This window comes from Anastrepha obliqua, chromosome 3 (genome assembly GCF_027943255.1).
Source record: "Anastrepha obliqua isolate idAnaObli1 chromosome 3, idAnaObli1_1.0, whole genome shotgun sequence".
Taxonomy (NCBI): domain Eukaryota; kingdom Metazoa; phylum Arthropoda; class Insecta; order Diptera; family Tephritidae; genus Anastrepha; species Anastrepha obliqua.
The window spans coordinates 115918087-115943191 of NC_072894.1; the positions used below are offsets into that span (position 1 = coordinate 115918087).

Below are 25105 nucleotides of genomic sequence, written 5' to 3' on the forward strand. Positions count from 1 at the left end.
CTGATTTGACAGAAAATTAGTTTTATTCTTCCGCTGAACGAAAATGGTTGTGTATACGCTCAAAAAGCGCTGGAAAATATTGCGACATTACTTTGAAAATCATGGTAATGTTGCAGAATGTGTACGAAAATTACGTACGGCAATGGGAAGAAGAAAAGCACCGAATGAAGCGTATGTGCGTTACTTTGCGAAAAAAGTAAGAGAAACTGGGTTGCTTATTGACAAACCAACGCGTGACCGACCAAAAACCGTGCGTATACCCGAAAATATTGCTGCTGTGGCCGAGAGTATTCGTGAATCACCAGGAACATCAGTTCACCGTCGTTCTCAACAATTGGACATTTCGGAGACATCATTGAGACGAATTTTGGTATGACGCCGTACAAAGTCCAGCCAGGCAGCCATATGAATGAAGTTGTGTTCCATCATTAAATGGAAGGATTTTACTTCAAAATAAAAAAAACAGTTTGGAAAAATATTGAGTAGTTTCTTTTTTATAGCATTTTTAAATCCGTAAAGTTATTTGGCGAACCCTGAAATACTCATATACTTTTTTTTATTGTAGTATAGTCTCTTGTTAAACTCAGATCAAAAGCCACCGAAGCTTCTGTATATACAAAACGCAATTTATGAGTTTTTCTCTATCGATTATTGAAGTAATTAAATATGAACTAATAAAGGGTGATCAATCATGAGGTGCTTTTTTCAATAGTTAAAAAAAAACAAAAATGTAAATTATGTTCAAAACCTTTATTTATCATTTGAAAGGACATTCTTTGACATTTCCTTTTTGAATATGACTTCATTCAAATGTTGGCCGCAACTACGCTTAAGGTGGTCCATTCTGAAGGTCCAATTTTCAATCACTCGTTCGAGCATTTCGACTGGTATGTCGTGAATAACACGCGTAATGTTGGCTTCCAGAGCTTCAATCGTAGCTGGTTTATCAGCATAGACCTTGGACTTCACGAATCCCCAAAGAAAAAGGTCCAAAGGTGTGATATCACAAGATCTTGGTGGCCAACTCACAGGTCCTAAACGTGAAATCAGCTGTTCTCCGAAATGAATTCTCAATAAAGTCATTGTTTCACGAGCTGTATGGCAAGTGGCTCCGTCTTGTTGAAACCAAATGTCGTAGAGATCATTAGATTCAATTTCAGGTAGCAAAAAGCCCGATATCATGGTACGGTAGCGAGCACCATTCACAGTTACGTTGCGGCCATCATCATTTTTGAAAAAATATGGACCGATGATTCCACCAGCCCATAAACCACACCAGACCGTTGTTTTCTCTGGGTGTAAAGGTAGCTCTTGAACCTGTTCTGGTTGCTCTTCATCCCAAATACGGCAATTTTGCTTATTGACGTAACCATTGAGCTAGAAATGCGCCTCATCGCTGAACAAAATTTTGCTCGAAAACAGCGGATCTTCTTCAATCTTTTCAAGAACCCAATCAGCAAAACGGTGACGTGCAGGAAGGTCATTTGGCTTTAGTTCTTGTACGAGCTGTATTTTGTATGCTTTTAAATGAAGATCCTTCCGTAAAATTGACCAAGTTGTTCCATACGACAGTCCAAGTTGCTGAGAACGGTGCCGAATCGATTCATCGCGGTTTTCACGTACACTCTCTGCTACTGCCGCTATATTCTCAATGCTTCTTGCTGGACGTGGTCTATTCGGTCGAGAATTATCCACCAATGAATATTCGGATTCAAATTTGTTGATGGTATGTCGAATAGTGTTTAAGGCAGGCCGATTATGTTGACCATAATGCGGTCTAAGCGCACGAAAAACATTTGTCACAGAACGCTGATTTTCATAATACAGTTGAACAATTTGTAGACGTTGTTGCGGTGTGAGTCTTTCCATGATGAAATGCCAAACGCTGTTCAACAAATCCACGATGACAGTTTGCCACAACTCGCGCGCGGTCTGTAAAAAAAACGCAAATGAAAAAAACTCCTCTTAATTGATCACCCATTATAAAGGGTCCCTCAAAGATGCGCGTAGACGTTGTATTCAAATAAAACAATAAAATTAAAATTATGATTCTTTCATATTTCACTATTTTTGTTCAAAATACAACTCTTAACTTAGGGGTCACTGTTGGGAGGAAAACATTAATATTTTTCCCGATAGACAAGCTGCGATCAAGGCCCTGTCGTCGCCGTATTGCAGCTCTCTTCTGGTAAACTTCTGTAAGGAGGAACTCAAACGTCTCGAACGTTCAGGAAACATTTCCCTTATCTGAGTTCCTGGGCACAGGAATGTAGAGGAAAATGAAATTGCCGATGAGCTTGCCAGGAAGGGGTCGACAGAACCGGTCAGTTGTCCCCTTCTCAGACCTCGGTATCCCCTTGACCTTTGTTAAAAGGCAACTACACAATTTCTTTCTAAAAAAAGCGCAAGACAGGTGGTGGTCTGCCTCATCGTGTGCAATTTCGAAAACACTATAGCCTTAATACGATATATTTCCGAACTCATTGCGATGTTCACTGGTCACTGTGTGATCGGCACTCATGCGTAGATGTGGGGAATTCCGTACCCCTATTTCAGAAGCTGTGGGGATCCTGCAGAGAAAGAGACTGTTGAACACTTTATCTGCAAATGTCAGGCTCTGGCGGCTAGGCGCTTGAGATTCCTTAGTGTGCCCTTTGGGGATGGTTTGAAGAAATTCTCCAGCCTAGATCACTTTTCTCTCCTCCACTACATCAACAGCTCTGGATGGCTGTAGACGGTTTTCTCTTCCCTAAATTTTTTCGCAGGTAGTGGTCTATATTGTGGTATCAAAACGGCACGTAAGAGCTACTTGTAGTGTACCTGGGGTACTCTTGCCATCTAACCTATCTACCTACTTACAGCTCTTGGCAATTATATGTGAGATATGACATCATTGAAATGTCCACCATGAGCACGTCTACAGGTGAAGCCCACCAAAGAGTCAATTCATGAATACCTAATTCTTGATAACGTCGAGTTAACGATGTTGAAGGTTGTGCAGTAACAATTTACAGTAGCAATATTCTTAACAGGTCGTCCAGTTGTGATCCTTTTTTTACCAGTCATTTTCCTATCTTAAAAGTTCTTCTTAAAAGCTTTCAACAGACTTTGAATTGATCGAATTGTTTTCGTGATTATTTCCACCAAAAAATCACACATTTTGCGACATGTTGTTTTTAAATATCGACCATTTTATAAGAAGTTTCAATAACTTTAATGCGTTGCGTAGAATTATGCGAATAAAATTGTACATCTTTCTGCTCAACAAATATGAAGTATGGCATAAAAAAAGGTATCTTCTAGGAATCATTCACTACTGACATTAAGGCGTCACTTCTGAAAGGCTATTTATATACATTTTATATACTTGTATGTAAGTATATACAGCCATTTGCCACTTGAATGTTCGTTAATTCATTTCAACGACAACCGATCGGTATATTCGTCATGTAAATACAATTTGAATGGTTTGTGTGATTGTGTCTATCTGTCGTAAATGCCCAGTTTAGTTTGTTGTGGCATAAAACTGTACACAGAAACTGAAGGAAAAATAAAACATCGATAAATAAAATAAAGTTCACTTGGAATGTTCAATCACTTAGTAAACTTTGTGGTTATACAAGTAGAATAAATATAGGCTTTATATGCCATGCTATTTTTGTTGGTGCCTTAACTCTGTGCACTATTAAATTTAAATTTTCATGCAGTTCATGTGTATACAGGTGTATGTGCGAGTGTATGCGTGTGCACAAATATGCTTTTTAATAAAAAATACGATATGAAATGTATGAGCTGAGCTGAGTTGTGCTTTTGTAGATTTTAAGTGAGCTTAAATTCAGGATTTAAGTTATTAACCACAAATTTATAAATAATTGGCTTGAGCAACATTTGCTGAAGGGAATTTGTGCAACTTGGAGTTATTAAAGTTGAATTATATGAATAAGTTCCTGTTCAGTATGCTATAACAGACATATATTATATTTGGTTTCGGAAAATGTCAAAATTTTGCTTCCGAATAACGAATGTGACTATGCATACGAATATACATACAATTGCGAATATGAATACAAACATAAATTCGAATACGAATTAAATATGGGTACAAATATGTATAAGTGCGTATACGAACACAAATCTGAATACGGATAAGAATACCAACGGAAATACGAATATGGCCACAGATATAATGGTTAATGGTAGTAAAGGGTTAAGGTATGGGATTTTGGCACTGCGACCATATTGATCTATTGTGCACCCCATGCTGTCTATTGACTGTTAAGTATGCTTATGCATTGTACCAGCTCCTTCTGAGGGAGTGATTGTACATCTTCATCTATAAGCATAACTTGTTTAAAAACTATTTTCTTCTATGCGGCAACCCCAGACATTCGATGATGAGATGTTCTATAGACTCCTCATCTTCGCAGCAAAATCTGCAGGTGCTGGTGTTAGTTATGCCTAATTTATGTAAGTGTTTGTTGCAGGTGAAGTGACCCGTGAGAGGGCCTGTGAGAGTGCGAATGCTCTTTTTGTTTAACGTGAGGGCCATGTTAGCTCGTTTAGCATTGAAACTTAGGAACTTTTTGGAGTGTCTAGGACCCTCTACGTTGTTCTAATGCTGATTTATTAGAGTTTTGGCCCAGTATTTTACTTTTTGTTTTAGACTGTTTTTGTTAAATCCAAACATGGAACTAGGTCCGATGGAATTTACATCTGCCCCTTTTTTGGCTTGAAAGTCTGCCTTTTCGTTGCCGTCATATCCCTCATGTCCTGGTACCCAAATTAATGAGACATTGTTTTTGAATGCCAGGTTATTAACTGCCTTTTTGAGTTGTAGGTATAGCTATCTAAAGCTTTTAGAACTGATTGGCTGTCCGAGAGTATTCTAATCTTTACTCTCTTGTGGTTTCTACGTTGCATGAGGTTTGCTGCTTCCAATATTGCATATAATTCTGCTTGGAAGATAGTGGTGTCCCTGGTGAGAGTGAATGATTTGTGGATTCTGGGCCCCACTACTCCTGCTCCTACACCACTACTGCCACAGATATAAATAAAATGCCAAAAAAAAAACAAATTACCAAAAAAATTAAGAAATTTTCCAGACACAAAATGTGTTTAAAGACGATAGATAAAATGGCAGTCCGATTTATAGATTCACAGTTGCTTCAGGCAGAACGCATCATCATATTGTGAGTTAAGTCATGGTGTGAGTTAAGGCATTTATCGTTAAATATCAATAAATGATTTCATGTCACTATGGCAAGCGCAGCATCTAATCCTTTTCCCAACATCTATCTCAATTCTCTCTGCTGTTTTAAGAGGTTAAGGGTAGTCAGAATTTTCAAAAAATTATATTTTTTTCGTTTGCGTTTTCTTAAACCAAAATGTTTTGGAAATATTGTGTGAAAATTTGAAGTGAATCCGACAAATACTTTTCGAGTTATTCAACAATTAACAAAGCGCTCGGGCGCTCCGCATGTCGATAGAAAAATTTAAACGCATATTTCCCAAAACTTTACGGACGCCGTAGCCGAATGGGTTGGTGCCTGACTACCATTCGGAATTCACAAAGAGAACGTAGATTCGAATCTCGCTGAAACACCAAAATTACAGAAAATGTGTTTTCTAGTAGCGGTTGCCCTTCGGCAGGCAATGGCAAACCTCTGAGTATATTTCTGCCAAGAAAAAGCACCTCATAAAAATATTTGCCGTTCGGAATGGGCTTGAAACTGTAGGTCTCTATATTTGTGGAACAACATCAAGGCGCACACCACAAATAGGAGGAGGAGCTCAGGCAAACACCCGAAAAGGGTGTACGCGCCAATTATATAAATATATATATACATATACATATATAGTTGTCACAAAAGTCTTGCGGTATTTTTATTGAATTTTCAATTGTTCATACAATTGGTTATAATAATGCGATTTAAGTCAAATATGCGCCCTTTTGTTCGATGACGAGTTCCCAACGAGATGCCAACTTTATAATGGCCCTCTTATAGAAGCTCGCTTCCCTATTGTCAAAAAACTCGGAGAGCCAATTTTCACAGGACTCTCTTGTGGACAACTTCCGACTACCAAGCTCGTTCGCCATGGACAGAAATAGGTGGTAATCACTTGGTGCGAGATCCGGACTATATGGTGGATGCAAAAAAACCTCCCATCCGAGCTCCCGGAGCTTCTGGCGCGTCACCAAAGATGTGTGTGGCCTGGCGTTGTCCTGATGGAAGACAATTCGGCCTCTGTTGATCAAAGATGGCCTCTTCTGCATGAGTGCTGCATTCAAGCGGTCCAGTTGTTGGCAGTACAAGTCCGAATTGAGCGTTTGGCCATAGGGGAGCAGCTCATAGTGGATGATTCCCTGCCAATCCCACCAAACACACAGAAGAACCTTCCTGGCCGTCAATCCAGGCTTGGCCACGGTCTGGGCAGCTTCTCCGCTTTCCGACCACGACCGTTTGCGCCAGTCGCCATCCGCTTCAAAAACGGGTCGATTTTGTTGCGATTCAGAAGCGATTCGCATGCATCCATACGGGCAAAAATGTTTTTTTGCGTCAAGTCGTGTGGCACCCATACATCGAGCTTCTTTTTGAATCCAAGCTTCTTCAAATGGTTTATAACGGTTTGATGACTCATGCCCAGCTCTTGGCCGATGCTACGGCTGCTACTATGCCGGTCTCTTTCGATCAGTTCAGCGATTTTATCGCAATTTTCGACGACAGGCCTTCCGGACCGTGGCGCATCTTCGATCACCTCTGCACCAGAACGAAAACGTTGAAACCATCGTTGTGCGGTGGAAATGGAAACTGTATCGGGTCTATAAACTGCACAAATTTTTTTGGCAGCATGAGATGCATTTTTGCCTTTATCGTAGTAGTACTGTAAAATATGCCGTATTTTCTCTTTATTTTGCTCCATGTTTGCGACGCTATAACTCACGAACGACTAAAAGCAAACAACAATTAATCAAACACGTGTTAGCACGTGAAAAGAGCTTTCCAAAAAACCTCTAGCGTGAACCGATGCGACGAATACAACTAAAACTACCCGCTTGCAAAGACAAGCTTGCGGAAATACCGCAAGACTTCTTTGCCAACCTTATATATGAAGTTTTATATTCTTTTTATTTATATTTTTTTTTTATAAATGTTAAATACAGGGTGGCTGATGAAAGCCGCTACCAAAAAAAAATTGAATAACTTTTTTTTTCTTTTTAAGTTATCTGTTCCATTTTTGTTTTAATTTGCAGATTGATCTTTAAAATTTATTAAAATGGATAACTGGGACACGCAAACAAGAATTTGGATAGTCTGCCGCTATCACGCACTGGAGTCCGTAGTTTTGATACAGAGAGAGTACTGGCGGATGTTTGGCGGCGATCCCCCGAGCAGATGGACCATAATGAGACTGGTGAATAATTTTGCTGAGCAAGGAACAGTCGCAAGAAGGCCTTATCATCGAAACCCACCAGTTCGGACGGAGGAAACGATCGCTGCTGTAGCTGCAGCTATACAAAGCAATCCAAGGGTTTCAACAAGAAGCTTATCTGCTCAACTTGGTGTCAGCCGACAGTCTTTGCAAACAATAATGCACAAAGATTTAGACTTATTTCCCTACAAAATTCAAATGGTTAACAAACTGAATGCAGCAGACTTGCCGATTCGCTTGGAATTTTGCCAGAAGATCCTGCAAATGGTGGAAGAAGACCAAAACATGTTAAACTGCCTTTTCATGTCTGATGAGGCCCATTTAAATTTAAACGGCAATGTGAACAAACAAAATTGTCGAATATGGAGTACTTCTAACCCACAAATACTCCACGAGACGGAATTGCATCCTCTTCGCGTGACAGTGTGGTGTGCGGTTTCTTCACGCTGTATTGTCGGGCCTTATTTTTTTTTGAAGAAAATGGTCACACCGTTACGGTTACTGGAGACCGTTATTTGAAAATGCTGAAAGAATTTTTCTATCCAGAACTAAGCCGAAAGAGAATTCCTTTCAACTCTGTGTGGTTTCAACAAGATGGGGCAACGTCTCACATAGCCCAGACTGTAATGACAGAGTTGCGACGAAAATTTCCCAATAAACTGATTTCAAGAAACTCCGAATTTCGTTGGCCCCCCAGGTCGCCTGACCTTACTGCACCTGACTTTTTCTTGTGGGGTTTATGTAAACAAGAAGTTTATAAAACAAAACCAACAAATTTGGATGAACTAAAACAATCCATTCGGGCAACAATTGCGGCTATTCCTGTCGCAACTCTCAAAGCAGCAATGAACAACTTTTTACTAAGATGCCGCACTTGTGTCAACGAGCATGGGGGGCATTTAAATTCAATTATTTTTAAAACTAGTTAAACTACATTTAATAAAATTTAATGACCTTCAACTTGAAAAAAAAATAAATGAATTCCATACACTAAAAAAAAAGTTATTTGAGTTTCTTAATGTAGCAAAATTCATCAGCCACCCTGTAGAAATAGAATTGGTAAATAAACAAAAAGAAATCATATTGAGTAAACATAATAAAAATGTATAAGCAAATCTTTCATTTGAGATACACTTCATGTTGAAAGAAATTGTTAGATAGGCTTTTCAACAATAATTCTTGGATTTTCTGAGCACCAGATCCGACAATTTTGCTTGTTGACGAAGCCACCGAGGTGGAAATGGGCCTCATCACTCAAGATGATTTTTCGATGGAGTTCCGGATCATATTCATGCATTTCAACGACCCAATCAGCAAAGACATGACGTTGTTGATGATCGGCCGGCTTGAGTTCTTGTTTTAATTGGACTTTATAAGCCTTAAGACCCAAATTTTTAAGCAAAATACGGTGTAATGACGTTTGAGGATTGCCTAATTTCAAAGAACGACAAGGAATGGACAAACCTGCGTTTTCTTCAACACTTTCGGCTACAACAGCAATATTTTCGGCTGTTCTTGAGCGACGTGCACGGGTTTTATTCTTCACATCACTAACTTGTCCCAGCAGCTCGAATTTTTTCACCAATTTCTGTATTGCGACCCGAAAAGGTGCTTCACGATAACCCAAAAATGTTCGAGTTTTACGAAGGGTCTCTGGCAATTTTTCACCATTTTTTTTAGTGAATTTTAATAAGCTCAATGCGTTGGCGTAGTTTTTACTTGTGAAATAACAAAAAATGAAATAGCGGCGTATTCAAAATAACACCGTTATTGGAAAACCCTTTACTTGCAATCACTCGATATGCATTCGCTCTGTTACATCATCAGAACCATCAGACCAAATAAGAACCTTAAACAGCACTCATATTTCCAGCCTCCTGACTTATGTTGCGAAATGGTGTACATTTTCGGGTGTATTTGCGTGTGGTCATATTTGGCGCGCGCTCAAGCATTACTGAGTCAATGTAATACAAAACTGCCTAAGAAATTGTTTTTTTTATACAAAATCTTATCTTTCTAACACCTTCCGGCGTGACCCGAACGCAAATGCATTACAGCGCGCGATAAAGATTGCTGCAGTCATCTATATAGAAAATAATGGATTTCTTTTTACAACAACTTATTGAGTTTGAGAAGAGTGTTTAAATTTTAAAAATGCCTACATTTAACCCAATGAAATTCTCTATAGGCTTTAAAGCTATACATATTTTCCCATACTTCTGGTTCCCTTTGACATGAAAAGCGTCATAACATATACGCATACATACGTACATATGTATATGTGCACGTGTATGCAGATTATTGATTGATATCGCTTATTCTGCAGTTATTTGATTTATATTCGTTGCTTTATTCATTTTCTCAATGAGTTTTTTTTTTATTAATTCTTTGCTCCATTTACTCCTGATGCACGTTGAATGCGATTAAAACGTTTTCAACAAATTTTTTTTATTTTAACGTTATTTATTATCTGCTCACATGGGACACATCTATTCATTTGAATTCAAACGGCCTTATTATCTGTATAGGTTTAATTGAACTTTGCTTGAAAATCCAAAAGCTTATTGCTTAAAAATGTAAATAAATTAATTTAATCGGAATATTGAAACAATTATTTCGGATATAAAAATAAATATTCATAAATAAATAGCAAAATATATTAGTTTTCTAGCTGGCACTTCACTCCAATTTTTTTGTTTGCTTCAAAAAAGGAAAATTAAAATGATTACAGAGTCGTCCAACGTCTCTATTAAACGATGTCACCATTTTTGCAATTAACAGTTAAATAATAACACAATGCGGCATCATTACTCACATACATATAAGTACATCGATGCTGGAGCTGAATTGCAGTCAGTCTGCACTTTTAGTTGTAAACCAGCACGGAAGTATTTTTTTATCCAAGGCTTTCAAGTTTAAGTTAGGACTCAAGAGCTCAAAAATTATTTTAGTCTAATTTGTACAAAAGTAGGTTATGGACATTTGGGTAACAAATATAAAAATAATACGAAGCAGATTAAAATGGTTTTATTATTACAGTTATCCATTTTAAAATAAGAGCAAAAATGTCGTAGCAATTTTTAGCCGTTAAAAGGGTGGTTAAGTTTAAAGGGCAGGCGTTGATTTTCAATAATATACAATTTTTTTTCGGAAATTATTGTCATTTCTCTTCATTATGATAATATCTGTATGGCTCAATTATGTATAGAACAAAATATTGGTCAAATAGCTGCCGCAGCCTCGGCGGCACACCTCCATCCGATGGTCTAAATTTTCGATGGCGCTGAGGCATAATTGAGGTTCTATGCCGTTAATGTGCCGAATTGTCTCATCCTTTAGCTCTTGAATTGTTGCTGGCTTATCGACGTACTCCTTTTCATTCAAATAACCCCAAAGAAAGAAGTCGAACGGTGTCAAATCACATGATTTTGGCTGCCAATTGACATCACCGCGACGTGAGACTATTCGGTCATCAAATTTTTCGCGCAAAAGAGCCATTGTTTCGTTAGCTGCGTGACAAGTGGCACCGTCCTGTTGAAATCACATATCGTCCACATCCATATCTTCCAATTCGGGCCATAAAAATTTCGTTATCAAGTCACGATAGCGAACACTATTGACAGTAACTGCCTGACCGGCCTCAATTTGGAAAAAATACAGCCCAATGATGCCGCCGGCCCATAAACCGCACCAAACAGTCACTGTTTGTGGGTGCATTGGTTTTTCGGCAATCACTCTTGGATTATCATTCGCCCAAATGCGGCAATTCTACTTATTGACGAATCCACTGAGGTGATGATTTTCTTCGAAAATTGGTCATTCACTGTTGCGATTTTCCTGCCACCATTCTGACCATTGACGATGCTTGAAATGGTCAAGAGGCTTTAGTTCTTGAGTCAATTGCACCTTGTAAACGTGTAAATGCAAGTCTTTATGCATAATGTTCATCAACGACGAGCGTGAGAGGTGCACTTGTTGGGCACGACGACGAGTTGAGGTGGACGGACGCCCCTTCAACCACACTATCGCGAACAGCAGCAATATTTTCTGTAGTACGAGCTGTACGAGCATGCACTGGTGTTTTCACATCTCCTACAGACCCGGTTTGCTCAAACTTTTGCAAAATTTTTCCGATTGTGCGCACATTTGGACGATTAAATTCACCGAAAAAATCACGAAGTGCGCAATATGCGTTTTGATTTGAAAGCCCGTTTTCATAATAAGCCTGAATAACTTTAACGCGTTGCTTGACGGTGTATCTTTCCACCGTTCAAATTGAATTAGTCTAAAATTGAAAAATGTCGAATTAAATGCAGAAAAAAACTTGAAGTTAAGGTGTGGTTCACATTCAATATCGGCCCCTGATGTTTAACAACCCTTTACAAGTTTTTAAATACAAGTTGAAGTTTATTCTTCTTCTTTTTAATTAACACGATAACCGCTTAAGGGGTCTATAATCTTCAAAAAATAGAATTTTTTATGTTTCGAAAGTATAGGCTTTTAAAAACATACTGTCAAATTTTTGGAAGAACATTCACAGTATTTTCGATTCTACAGCCGTTTTAGCAGGCAGAATCACATTCGTCACGCGGCCACTCTCAAAACTTTGAACTCAATAATCTCAAAATTACCTTTTTCGGCCTTTTGTTTTCCCCCCTTTTTTGTATATATGAGAAATTAAATAAAAAGTTTAAAAAATTTAAATATTGCTTTTCATTTTTTTTTTTTTATTGTAAAATAAAATTCCGGAAAATACCCTAAATTTTCGAGTTTATGACCACCGGGATCCTTTAAACAATTTTGGTCTAGCTTAACAAAACGCGCCCGTCGTTTCCTTCTCGCCAGTCCTTCTTCCCCTGATCTTTCCTACGCAGAGAAGGCCTTCCTCTGTTACCACCGCTTCCCCCACTACCACCACTATCGCATCGAATACTTTACGAGCCGGTGCCAGCCAATGAAGCCGCTGGATCCTTATTCGCTGCACTTTGTCTATGTCGTCGTAAATCTCAGGCAGCTCATTTGTTCCACCGTCTACGATACTCGCCGTCGCTAACGGGCAAAGGTCCGAAAATTTTCCTTAGAATCGATCTCTAAAAAGCTCCAAGAGACGTCTCAACGGATGTTGTCATCATCCACGCCTCTGCGGTACACGATAGGACGGACATGATGAAAGTTTTGTAGAGTGTTAGGTTTGTTCGTCGAGAGAGGATTTTACTATTCAATTGCCTACCTAGGCCAAAGTAGCAATTGTTGGCAAGAGAAATTATTGGTGGGATTTCACGGCTGGCCTTGATATCGGTGCTCAACTAGAGCCAGATAAACGAAGTTTATTAGGGTTTAAATAAATAAATAAATAATACTTCTTTTAGGTGTTTGGCTGAGCTCCTCCTCCTATTTGATATTGTTTCACATATGAGGGACCTACAATTTTAAGCCGACCCCGAACGGCAAATGGTTTTTTATGAGGAGCCTTTTCATGGCCGAAATACACTCGAAGGCTTGCCATTACCTGCCGAGGGGCGGCGGCTATTAGACAAAACTTTTTTCATCATTTGGTGCTTCATGCACAGAGATTCGGACCTACACACTCGATGTATGGTGGCCTCACAAATAGACAAAAAATAACCTTTTGGTTCGAATTAACACCTGCGATTCTTTATTTTAACAAAAAAAGTGAGTTTCCAGTTAAAGGTCTCTAAAATTTTGTGCTGAGTTTGATTTGACTGATAGGAATAAATCCACTAGCAGCTGCTCCCATTGAACCACAAAACTCAAATCTATTTACAAGAATTAGTCAAATGCTTCCAGGTGATCAGCGAGAAGCTCCTAAAACTAGCGAATATGAATGATGTTGTGTGCCATCAAAACAACTCCAAGCTTCAGAAGCTCCGATAATTTGATTAAGAGTTTCTATCGCATTCGCCGTATAGTATTTTAAAAATTTTCTCTTTTACTAATAGATGCGAAGATTTCCTTTTACGGAATTAGAAAATTGTCTTCATTATGGACAAAAGCTAGCGAACAAAACGGGGTATGTTTGATCTAAATCCAATAATCTGAACTATATTAATTTTGTCACCGAATCAAGGACATAAATACACGGAACTCTTTCCTTGGACAATATATTTGTATACTATTACATATTTATCTATGTTAAACCATTTTTTCTATTCACAAAACTCGGTTGTACCAGTTTTATTCAAATTTTGGTTATGAAGATTCTGCTTAGGGTTCTCAATTTCTTAGACAAAAAAGCTTGTTAAAATATTTAGAAGGTGTGACACTTCCCATCATCATCATCGGGCAGCTTTAAAGCTGGGAATGAGCTTTAGCTTCGTTCACGATTCGCTTCCAACAGCCAGTGTCCTCAAGTGAATTAAAACTTGTTAAAACCATGGCTTGGCTGCAGCAATTCTTCATTGTAGCGTATCCGGCGGATACCAGCTCACAGTCGTAGCGCACCAAACACCTTTCGCAGCACTTTTCGCTCGAATACTCTTCGGCACGACTCATCTTTAGAAGTCATTGCCCAGCATTCACTTGCTTATATGACGCCCAGATCCTTAAATGATTGCACGCTCTCGAAGCGCTAAATGTCAATTATCATCTACTATAGCCTCCTTCTGCCCACCTTTCGTGAAATCGTCAGATATTTTGTTTTTTTTTCTGTATTTACTTTGAGTCCCACGGTTTCAGCACCTTTCTCGATGTCAAGGAAAATTACGACCAGGTATTCACGCGTATATCCCGATGCCATTGGCTTATGCAATGATTAGCCCTGAGTGGTTAAAGAAATTGCCAAAATTTACCTTACCTTTAATTGCATACTTGACACTTCCCACGCAAACTAAAGTTTCCAAACGCAAATCTCTGGAAGTCTTTATGGTAGAGTACTGAAATTTTATCTGAAGGTATATGTTATGAATCCCATACCAATGGAGGAAAAATTGTGGTTACTAAAAAAGGGGCCATGACACTTTCCATACAAACTTTACTTTTCATACTGCATATTTTTGAGATGTGATATGAAGACATATTTTACCAATGCCGCGTTACTGAGGCATAGATTGACATATTCAAAAGTGGGCAACTTCCTTGGATAGTATCATGTAAAGACAAAATTTATAGGGGTGCGGCCAAGATCAGACCGTTATCCGGCACAATCAGCTGACAGCATCAGCTGATGAACTGATGTAACAGGCAACGTGTTTCCAAAAAAAACTAACACATCATTTGCTCTAGTTACCATCTGAACAACGACACATGGGAGTTGCGCACTACCCTCAAGTGGCCCCCTGAAACTAGAACAAGCTTGTTCTTTTGTCAACTCCTTTTCTCATGAGACTGCCGCCAAGTCTTACATTCGCTTTGAATTTGTCGCCGCTCCTGCGCCGTAGTCTTTCGAGAGTCCTTAGTTTTCTCAGAGTCTCTGCTATGGCATCGCATGCTGCCGCCCATTTTCCCTTGATTTGTAGCATGGATTTCACGAATATCTCAGGGTCGTGATTTCTGTAAAATATGGTCAGACTAGCGCCACTGAATCGCTAACATTCGAAAAGTATATAGTATGGTCGACATCTTCCACAGAATTTTCTTCACAGTATTCCCAACTAGGATCCGATTCGTGTTTAAACCGATGGAAGTATGTTTTGAAGCATCTATGACCGGTTAAAAGCTAAGTTATACGTGTTTTCTTGGTAGCCAACTCCTTGTTTTGTTTTGTTTCTTTTTTTTTTGAAGGAGGTTTAAATCAAAAAGTTAAAAACATCTCAGAGGTGCCATCACACCAATGGTATGTGGGGCACGCTCCCAGTAATACCATACCAATCCTCCACCTCGGCTAATTCTTCCCCCGGTAGAGCTTATGGGTAGAGCCACGTTTATGTCCGAAGACACAACAGGTACCTGCGTCCAGGTTCCTCTCCTGCAGGCATATGAAACCTTCATAAAAATCAATGAAAATTTCACACAATATTCTTTAAATATGACTTTATAATGAAGTAATTTTAAAATTTTGAATAAATCAACTGTGTCGACAAAAAAAATTTCGAAAAATATGCTTGTTTTACACCGAATTAACCATACTACCCCCTTAATAGCCAGCTTCGTAAGTCTAGAATGCAGTGATGTGTCCAGCGGTCCTTCACTGCATTGTTCCATCTATGTTGCCAAGTTTGGGCACTGGTTTCCCGTGCTACGAAGCGTTGCGTTTCACTCCCAACTAACATTGCAGCTTCGTTTGCCAGTACATGAGCTCGATGCATTTCAGCATTAACTCGCGCTGCTTCTTGCGACACAGTTTTTAAGGCGAGGCTTACTCGAAACGCACATAAACGATATGCTGATATGCTGGGCAAAGACTAATTGGGCGAGCGTGTGAATACGTGTGTAATGAGCGGGCTAAATTCTGCTGCCGAGTACCCGGTGACGTGGCTCCAATTTACAATAGTTTTTCACCATACCAGATGACCAAACATAGTAGTCTATCATCCGTGATATAGAATATCAAAACTTGTGATGAAGCCCGCAGGTATCAACTAATTTTATATATGAAACGGAGAATCAAAAACATTGTAGTTAAGGTTTAGATTTTAAGAAAACTAAGCGCACAAAAAGAGAATAATTTCTTAAGTTCGCTCAGACGGTTATTACTTGTGATGGCGCTAATACTGCGTTTATGGCATAAAATATTTTACCATCATTTATCTCACTACAATCAAAGTGCCTATTCTAAAATAATTTCAGTCAATCAGTCGTTAGCAACCATCTAACAATTCTATTCCACTTTTTTTTTTGTGATCCTATAATCCATCCTCAACTACCTCTGCTACTATGTACTTTAAGTATTTGTCTGACTATATGCACTTCCATAACTGCAATGCATTAAGGCCAATAAATTATTGCTATTACCCTTGTTTGGTGAATTAATCATATTGGAACAGTTTAATGGCCACAATCCAGCTGGGCAGGCGAGCCAAGAACAAGACTGAGGCTAAGGCTAAGATACACAATCGATATATTATTCAATTAGGGAGGAGCAGAAAGTTTGCAGTGGCAACGAATATTGAAAGACAGATAAATAAAAGTATGTATCCAGCAAACCAGTAAGCGACTTGAGTACACTCAAAAAAAAACTTCTTCGGTTCAAGTTAAAACGACTATTGAAATGAGGAAATATGGGAATGGTTTGGCGCCTATGAAAAGGCATCCTCTTTTCAGTATCTGATATTTTCTCAAAATGAAGAAAAAATGTTTACATGCTTTCGAGAAAAACTTTCCCGATTTAAGGAATTTGTTTTTATATTTGTAATAAATTTTATGTTTGAAATAGATAATATTTTGCTAAAAGAAAATAAAAATATTACTCATTTCAGAGTAAAATTTGCTGGAATTAGGGAAACTGTTATTTTGTTTCTAGTAAAAATTTACTAAAAGAAAAATAGCTTTTTTCTCAATTTTAAAAAATCTACCTGAATTTTCAGATTATGAAATGTTTTAAATATTGAATAAAAATGCAAAAAATTTGGTTTTAGTTTTTTATTTTTGAAACACAAACTGGAAAAATTTATTAAAAAAACTTTTTTGGCCGTAAGAGTTTTTCATTGTTAACAATATACACATGAATTGGTGTATGGACCTACATTCGGGCGGATACTCAAGGTTAAGTACATGGAATGTTTTAAAACACACATCAATACACTTGATTAGGTTATCGAACTTATAAAATATATCGGCGAAATACACATAATATTCCTTGCAATAAAAATAATCCAATCCAATGGAACATATAATTGGCTGAATCGTACTTTTATCCATATAATTTGCATCTACCATTAATTTCAATTTTGACTGAAGTTCACTACTTGTCGGTGCCCACAGTAAGAAACTATTTCTTGAATCTGCAATAGTGTACTTGATGAAGTGTTTTTTTTTGTCTGTTTGCATGTTCTATATGTTCGGCCAGTTGGAATTAAGACAGAGTGTAGAAGATAAAAAATGAAATGAATGAAAGATCTGAAATTAGATTGTTAAAAAAAATGAGGGCTTAAGACATATTAAATACCAGCATTGATGCTTCCTTCTTTAAACTGCCTCCAAGTAGTTAAGCTGTTTGAATCTTTAATGTAAATTTCTAGCAAAGGTGGAATCGCTTGGCAGAAGCTCTCCCATTTATCAAATAACAAATTTTGCTTTTCGGGGTACAGCTTCTTAAAATCCAGTTCTATCTAAGATATGAATGAAGAACAATAAATTATTTTTTATGTAAATAAAACTCACGAATTATACCATTAAATGTCCAAAACTCTGCTTATACTGAGGCCATTCTTCTAAAATTGTATTTAAATTGGCATCTTTTTATAGCATTTGTCGTCGCACAGCAAAAGTCGCTTCCCATTTTAGTTGAACTTCATCGAATGGTTCAACGTTATACTTTAACCATGATTTTTCTTGAATGCAATCTAAATGTAATTTTTTTATTAAATGAAGGTTACATTAAATGCAGATTATAATATTTAATAATCTCTCATTTAAAATTTAAATTAAACCAAAATATACTCATGAGTTAAGAAAGCCATATCGTCGTTGCGATTGCAAAACTGCATAAAACCAAAACGAATTGACCAAAGAAACTGAAGTTTCACGTAGACTCTTTTGCAGAATTACTATTTGTATATTGATCTCTGTCATAATATTAATAAATTATAAGTTCAGTGAAAAAATTGAGCTATACTTTTGTAAAAAATCAGTTTTCTCTTCCTTCACCACTTATGTAGTTTTGTATATTGGATATACGCGGTATTGCTTTCGCAACGACGATATATGTACCTATGTACATATATACCTGTTATGCAAGGATTAATCTCCGTTCCTTTTGTTTTTGGTTCTACATGTCTTTTGGAAATAAGACCATCCCGTCTAAGTTTCAATAATACACTGTGGTACTTAGCATACAGAGATCCACCTGGCTTTTTTCCTTTCTTATGAATGTAATATATATCCTGTGTAAATGAAATCGAGGTTAGAAAACTTTTTTTTAATAAAAATTTTAGGTTGTGATCAGACTTTAGATTCACTCGTAAATAAATCCACAATTTTATTGGCGAAAGCTTCAAATGTTTTAGGGTTTGGATGTACTTCAGCAGAAATAAAATAATTTGCAACTGTTGCAGCTAGAAGTTTCCTATACTTTGGAGTGAGACACTTTTTTTGCGCATAGTATTTCAGGATTTGTGATCCACCCGCCGACTTACTGAGTATTGCTTCAAAAGATTCCTTATATGAAGTACAGAAATGTATATTTAAAATAAATAAATAACTAAAGTAAAAGTAATAAAAAAAACATTTACCTCGCCACGATATTCATTTGCCAATAAAGCGCATGCCTCAGTGTGAATGGCTTGTGTTAGACCGCTTTCTATAATTGAAATGATTAGCAATAACTAAAATGAGCAAAACAAAATATCCATAAACTTACCAATAAACACGTTCAAAAACGGTTCGCCTTCCAACTCAATTAAAATTTCTATTAATTCATCCATTGCACGACAAAATATATAATCACGAAGAAAAAAAACAATCAACTACGTATGTTCGTAAAAGCAATGAGCATTCGATAAGATAATTGTAATATAAGTAAAGTAAAAAATAACAAAGAAGAATGTAACATCAAAATGAGGACTACGGGTTTATGTTTCAAACACATTTATAGTCATTTAAAAGAAGAAATACTCAAAAGCGATAAAATTTAATGAATTTGGAAGAGTTCAAAATAAAGAATGGTTTTCTTTATTTTAGGGAGGGAATTTTTTCTGAGTGTATAAATAACTATCGCAAGCAGCGCGCACTTTAAAGACCGATCATTTTTACATTAAACAAAGTTCACAAACGCTTTTCACTCAGATTTCTGCTCACCTTTCGTGCCTTATTTTGACCTGTATACTTTTACAAGGTATTTAAAACAAATTTTCCAATTAATTCCTTCCTTCAACTCAACATCAATGACTTGCTTAATTATATATGTCGTATGGTTGTTAGTGGCGTGTGACGACCAAGAGTCAAATAATCTCATCATGTCCTCACTGAACGAAATGTAATGCAACAACCTCATCATGTGAGTGCGCTCGCTCGCTCGCTCCATGGCACTTGACAGCGCTCCCTGGGCATAAGCATAACACATTTATAAATACATTTGCGTAATGGCGAACATATTCTGGTGTAGTCGGTCAGCCTGTTGACCTCACAGTTCAACGCTCATCTTGTTTTCATCTTTCGAGCTGTCAAACTGTCGTATGCAGGCAACAATGCAACATCAACCTTTGCGCGTGGTATATACAACTGCATAGTTCACTCGTTCATCGGGCAGTCAGTCAGTCAGTCAGTCATTCAGCCATTCAATGGGTTGCTTTACTCTGACCCTTGGCCAGCTTGTTAGTTTATTATTCAGTCAGACAGGTAGCAACAGTTTTTTTATATATTTGGTAACTCAAATGTGGTGAAGCCAAAAAGCTCGCGGAATACACTGATTGAAGAGGATTCCTTTTATTTTACAAATCACTACTCGAAAACTGCGTAAAGCAATGAATACCGATCGCAAATCAATTTGGTGCACTAATCTTTGAGATATCGCCGAATAAAAAAGTCCTAGTCAAGGCGAATCTATTCAAGGTAGTATCAGTAAATCAGCTGATTTTTTTCTTTCGCCGTGTCCATATGGCTGTAAGCGCGGAATGAAACAAGGCGAATTCATTCTTTGCTTTCTCTCTTGCCAATACTTGCTTTGACAATCAAGCGTACAAATGAATTTGCCTTGGTCTTAACTAATCGGGAAATTGAATTTAAATAAGGAACACACAAGAGTTAAAAAAAAAATACAATACATTTGATGTTTTCAGTTATTTGTATTTTTTAAACAAAATATTAAATATTCTCTCATATTTTCTATAATGAACAAAAAAGCGTATAACTTCGGGAAGAGAAAAGAGCCGAAACTCGATTGTTAGCCGAACCCACTAACAAAGCACCTCCAAGACAATAAAACCGTAAATAAATTTTTGAATGCTCCATTAAAAGAACAAAAACCAAAAAGTTGAACGAATGCCTTGAGTTTTTGCAATCCAGGACTTTTCTGAATTTGCTGGTGATTCCTAGCTTCTTCTTCTTCATGATTGGTGCGACAACCGCTTAAGCGATTGTGCCCGAGTTTAACAAAGCGCGCCAGTCGTTTCTTTCTCGTGGTAACCGACGCCAATTGGACACACCAAGTGAAGCCAAATCCTACTCTACCTGATCTTTCCAACGCAGAAGAGGCCTTCCTCTTTCCCTGCTACTACCAGCTGGCACCGCATCGAATGCTTTCAGAGCCGGAGCATTTGTATTCATTCGAACGACATGACCCTGCCAGTGGAACCGTTGGATCGCTACATGCTTTGCTGCACTATGTCTACTATCTATGTCGTCGTAAAGCTCAGACAGCTCATTGTTCTATCGCCCACTATACTTGCAGTCGCCAAAAATCTTCTTCATAATCTTTCTCTGAACCACTCGAAGGGACGCCTCATCGGATGTTGTCATCGTCCAAACTTCTGCATGGGATGGGTATGATGAGAGCGTTATAAAGTGTTAATTAATTTTGTTCGTCGTGAGAGGACTTTATTACTAAATTGCCTACTTAGTCCAAAGTAGACTTGCTGGCAAGAGAGATTCTTTGTTGGATTTCAAAGCTAAAATTGTTATCCATGTTAATGCTAGTTCCTAACTAACTATCGAAGTCTCTTACAACCTCAAATTGTAACTGTCAATAGTTGCGTGGGCGCCGATATACGAGTGCGCCGATTGTTTTTTTTTTTATGCAGGACATACTTTGTTTAGTCCCCGTTCACCATCGGATGCCTTGGCTTTGCTTCTTTAGCCAGTTTGGAAAAGGCCGAACAACAACGTGCTTGGTAAGGCCGATTATGCTTAAATCATCCCAAGCTAGTTTGCAATAAAAGCTAGTTTTCTTCCAATGAGTGAAATTCAACCAGTTGTCTCTTTATCTTCGTGTGCTTATCCGTATCTCTATCTCTATCCCTCTCTCTCCATCTCTATCTTTGTCTCTATTTTCGTCTTGTCCATTATCTGTGTCTCTATCTTATCCTTATCTCTCTCCTCTATTTCAACCTTGTCCTTTATATATATCTTTATCTCTATATTTATCTTTATTTTTATTTTTATCTTTGTCTGTATCTTTTTCTTCATCCTTATCTATTCTACGTATTCACCATCTCAATCTCAATCTTAATCTAAAACCGCTCCTTAACACTTTTCGTTAACCCCGTATAAAAATTGAAGCATTCATTTAGGATGCATATTTACGTGTTCTGTTTTAATTTTTTCACGGTATATTCCACTAAAATTTTAAAATTTGATAATATATGGTACTTCCCTTCAGCATCAAAATACTTTCGAATGATATATAATATAATTTTGTATACTTTGGAAATATACTCGTACTTTAGCCACAGAAATGATGTGAAGAAAGCATTGTTGCCTGTTTATATCTTATATGTAGATTTATTAATGCATTGACCAACCAAGGACTGTCACTCCAGCAATATTTCCCAAAAATGCATGTAGGAGAAGCATGATTTACCGCTTCAACAAAAATCTTTGCAAATACAAATTCATGAATTTAAAGTGCTATACTTTAACTTTACAATACAAAAATCTTTAACCGAATCACATTTTTCTAATTTTGCCCTAAATCTGTATCTAAGTCACATCTCTGAAATCCCCACCCATCCCCACAAAGCTGCTGCCGAAGTAACTCAACTCTCCACTTATACTGAACTCCATTACAGCAGCGCATTTGTTCAGATATACCAAGCTAATGTTTTACAACTATTCAGCGTTTTTGTTGTTATTATTTTTAGTCATGTAACGTACATTTTTGTATATTTTATTATACGCTATGTTGTTTTTCCCACCATCGGTAGTTTCTGCTACAATTCAGCTATTTTTGCATTACTCATACCAATCCGCCTCGTTTCCCACTTAGTTTGACTGCTGTGAAAGTTTTCATATTTCATATTTTACCCTCAATTTGATGCTGCTTGGCTGACTGGCTTGGCGCGCTTCATCTCACTTTCCTTGCCAACTCGCGTACGCCCCGTCTCAACGCTGCTGCATCATTTCACTATTTTACTCTTCATTTGCAAAGTTTAAGCTTACATTTTTCAGTTGGCGCACCCAATAGGCCCGCCTCCTTCGCTTGACATAATTTAATTTTGTCAGACATGAAAGAAGTTTTCATGTTGTATTTTTGTCAACGTTGTTGTTGCTGTTGTTGAGTGAGTAGTTATTCATAGCATTAATTGTTGTTGTTGTTGGTGCTTCCTTTTGGTGCTGGTAAACATCATGCAACCAAAATTAATTACCAACAACTTTTTCTTAGCTCATTGTCCTCCCCCTTGCAGCTTCAGTGTCCCCGATTCTACAAATGTTGCATTGTTTTTGTGTTTTAAATAAGCACTTCCCACGTCACATTTGTATTTGACTTTGCCTTTTGCTATCATATTTTTGAGGCAATAATTAAATTCCTTATGCCTGTGTCATAATTTGCGCTTTGAGTTCGCAGAGGCAGTAATTCAATTGTCGACACTTTGAGGTAAAAGGATGGAAGGCTGTGTTTTTTTTTTTTTTATAAATAGTGTGCATTAGGTGAGCAATTTAAACATATTAATAAAGGTTGCTTTATACAATGCAAATTCCAAAAAATACAGTGAAATACAATACAAAAAGCAGTCTTTCTTAATAAGCAAACACTGCTGCACAACTCCATCTTTCCCTGCCGCTTGAAATTAGCAATGCGGCCACGCTTCGCTAAGAAAAACTTAGACTTTTAGTGCTTTCCAATTTCTCGCCTATAAAAACATTGGTGAGCTCTTCAACATGTTGGCTTTGCTTACAGACAAACAGTAGAGAGAATTTATCTAAGTAAGTAAAACACTGAGTTTACGTAAATTTAATTTCAAATGTTTATTCTTATTCGACTGCTATTGCGAAAGTATTGAACGGCGTACCTTAACTATTTGATCAGGGGTAGCATCACTACTGTGTCTCCTTGGCTTTTCCAAGCCTTTGATTGTGTTAGCCAAAGTTTGCTAAGTGATAGGTTTGCAAACAAAGTATTTTTGTTGAGACTGCAATAAAGCTGCTCAAAAACTACCTAAGTAAGAAATTGCATATAGATCGTAAATTTTCGGAATATTTTTCTTTTTATAGGCTCGCGTATGATAAGAAGTAAACTGAAAAAATTTAAAGCGAAATTGAAAATTTTGGTACAAAGTTTTATGAAGTGATGTATCTTCGGCTCCTTTTTTTAATTTTTTGGAATACAATATCCTTGCTAGATAAAAAAGTTGTAAAATATTAAATTTTTTTGTTAACAATTATTAAAAGCACCTCCCCTCAGTTTTTTTGTTTTTTCTCTTTAAAGCTTAGTTATCCCTGACAGTCTCATATTTTTTCGTGCTATGTATAAATATATTCATATACGTACGGAGTCGGCTGAAAACTGTAGGGCCCTCCATTTGTGGAACAATGTCGAAACGCGCACCAGGAGTTCGGTCTAACAGAAGTGTATGCGCCAATATTTATTTATTTCATTTTTATTCGAATGCGTACAGCGAGTACTGCTTCGCTTGAACAGTAGTTTGCACGGATGGGCTGTCTCAGTTATTAATGAAAACAAAATGAGAAAAATGTAGATGTGTTTCTTACAAATTACAAAAAACAGTGTCTTCTGAAAAATATTGAACAAAAGCATTTAATTCTTTCCCAAACCAATATTTTTCAAAAAGCATATTTTATATATAAAAAAAAATGAAAAAAAAAATTCCAAAAAACTTTTTTTAAACTGAAAAATTACACACAAAAAAAATTAAAAAGAATCGAAGGAATTTTGCTTTAATAAATATCTCATTCAATAAATCTCAAAACTATAAATTTTATTTCAAATTTTTTTTTTTTTTTAATTAACTTCTTATTATCATATACTCACCCTATAAAGCCACAAATTTTCAGAAAAATTTACGATAATGTCCCAAATACTTGGATCACTTGACACGGAATCGTTCAGCCGCTCAAAAATCGCCTAAGTAAGCGGTTGCAAATAATAAAAGTTGGAAATATGTCAAATTCTCTGAACTCGTTTTTTTACCGAAGGCTTTAATTTATTTGTTTTGTTGATGTCGTTCCGCCAAAAATCGACTGGTCTGGTGTCACAAAATTTGTTGAGCCAGTTTTTAAGGACCTCTTTGTTATCGAAGGTAACGCCCTTCATATGGCTTGATGGGGAGCGGAAAAGATGGTAGTCCGGCTGATGCTGAAGAACCTCCCATTCGACCTCTTGGAGTGCGGTTTTGACGACTTGTGCAACTTGGATTCTGGCGTTGTCGTGCAGAAGTATGATTCGACCACGTCGATGAGCCTCATTCCCGCGGTGTACCTGCGCAATGTAGAGCTCTTTGTTGACCGTGGCATTCTTTTTGAGCATTTCCCAGTGCACCATGCCCTCCCTTCTTTGTATGAAGATCCGGCTTGACTCTCGGCTTTGGCGTATCTCTTAGAGGTACCCACTCCTTGCTTTGCTGCTTATTATTGTATAGGCACCATTTCTAATCCCCCGTGACGA

General features: G+C 37.4%; 1 protein-coding gene and 1 long non-coding RNA gene across 2 annotated transcripts in view; one reads left to right on the forward strand and one right to left on the reverse strand.

Annotated features, from left to right (window-relative positions):
- The window catches only part of LOC129241611 (uncharacterized), a 202687-nt gene that overhangs the window by 48853 nt on the left and 128729 nt on the right, over window positions 1–25105 (forward strand). The gene's annotated exons all lie outside the window — the stretch shown is intronic.
- Window positions 18341–18836, reverse strand: LOC129241612 (uncharacterized). Its single transcript, XR_008582146.1, has 3 exons — window positions 18780–18836; window positions 18496–18705; window positions 18341–18431 (listed from the first exon to the last, which is right to left on the reverse strand). It is a non-coding gene; the product is annotated as an uncharacterized LOC129241612 (long non-coding RNA).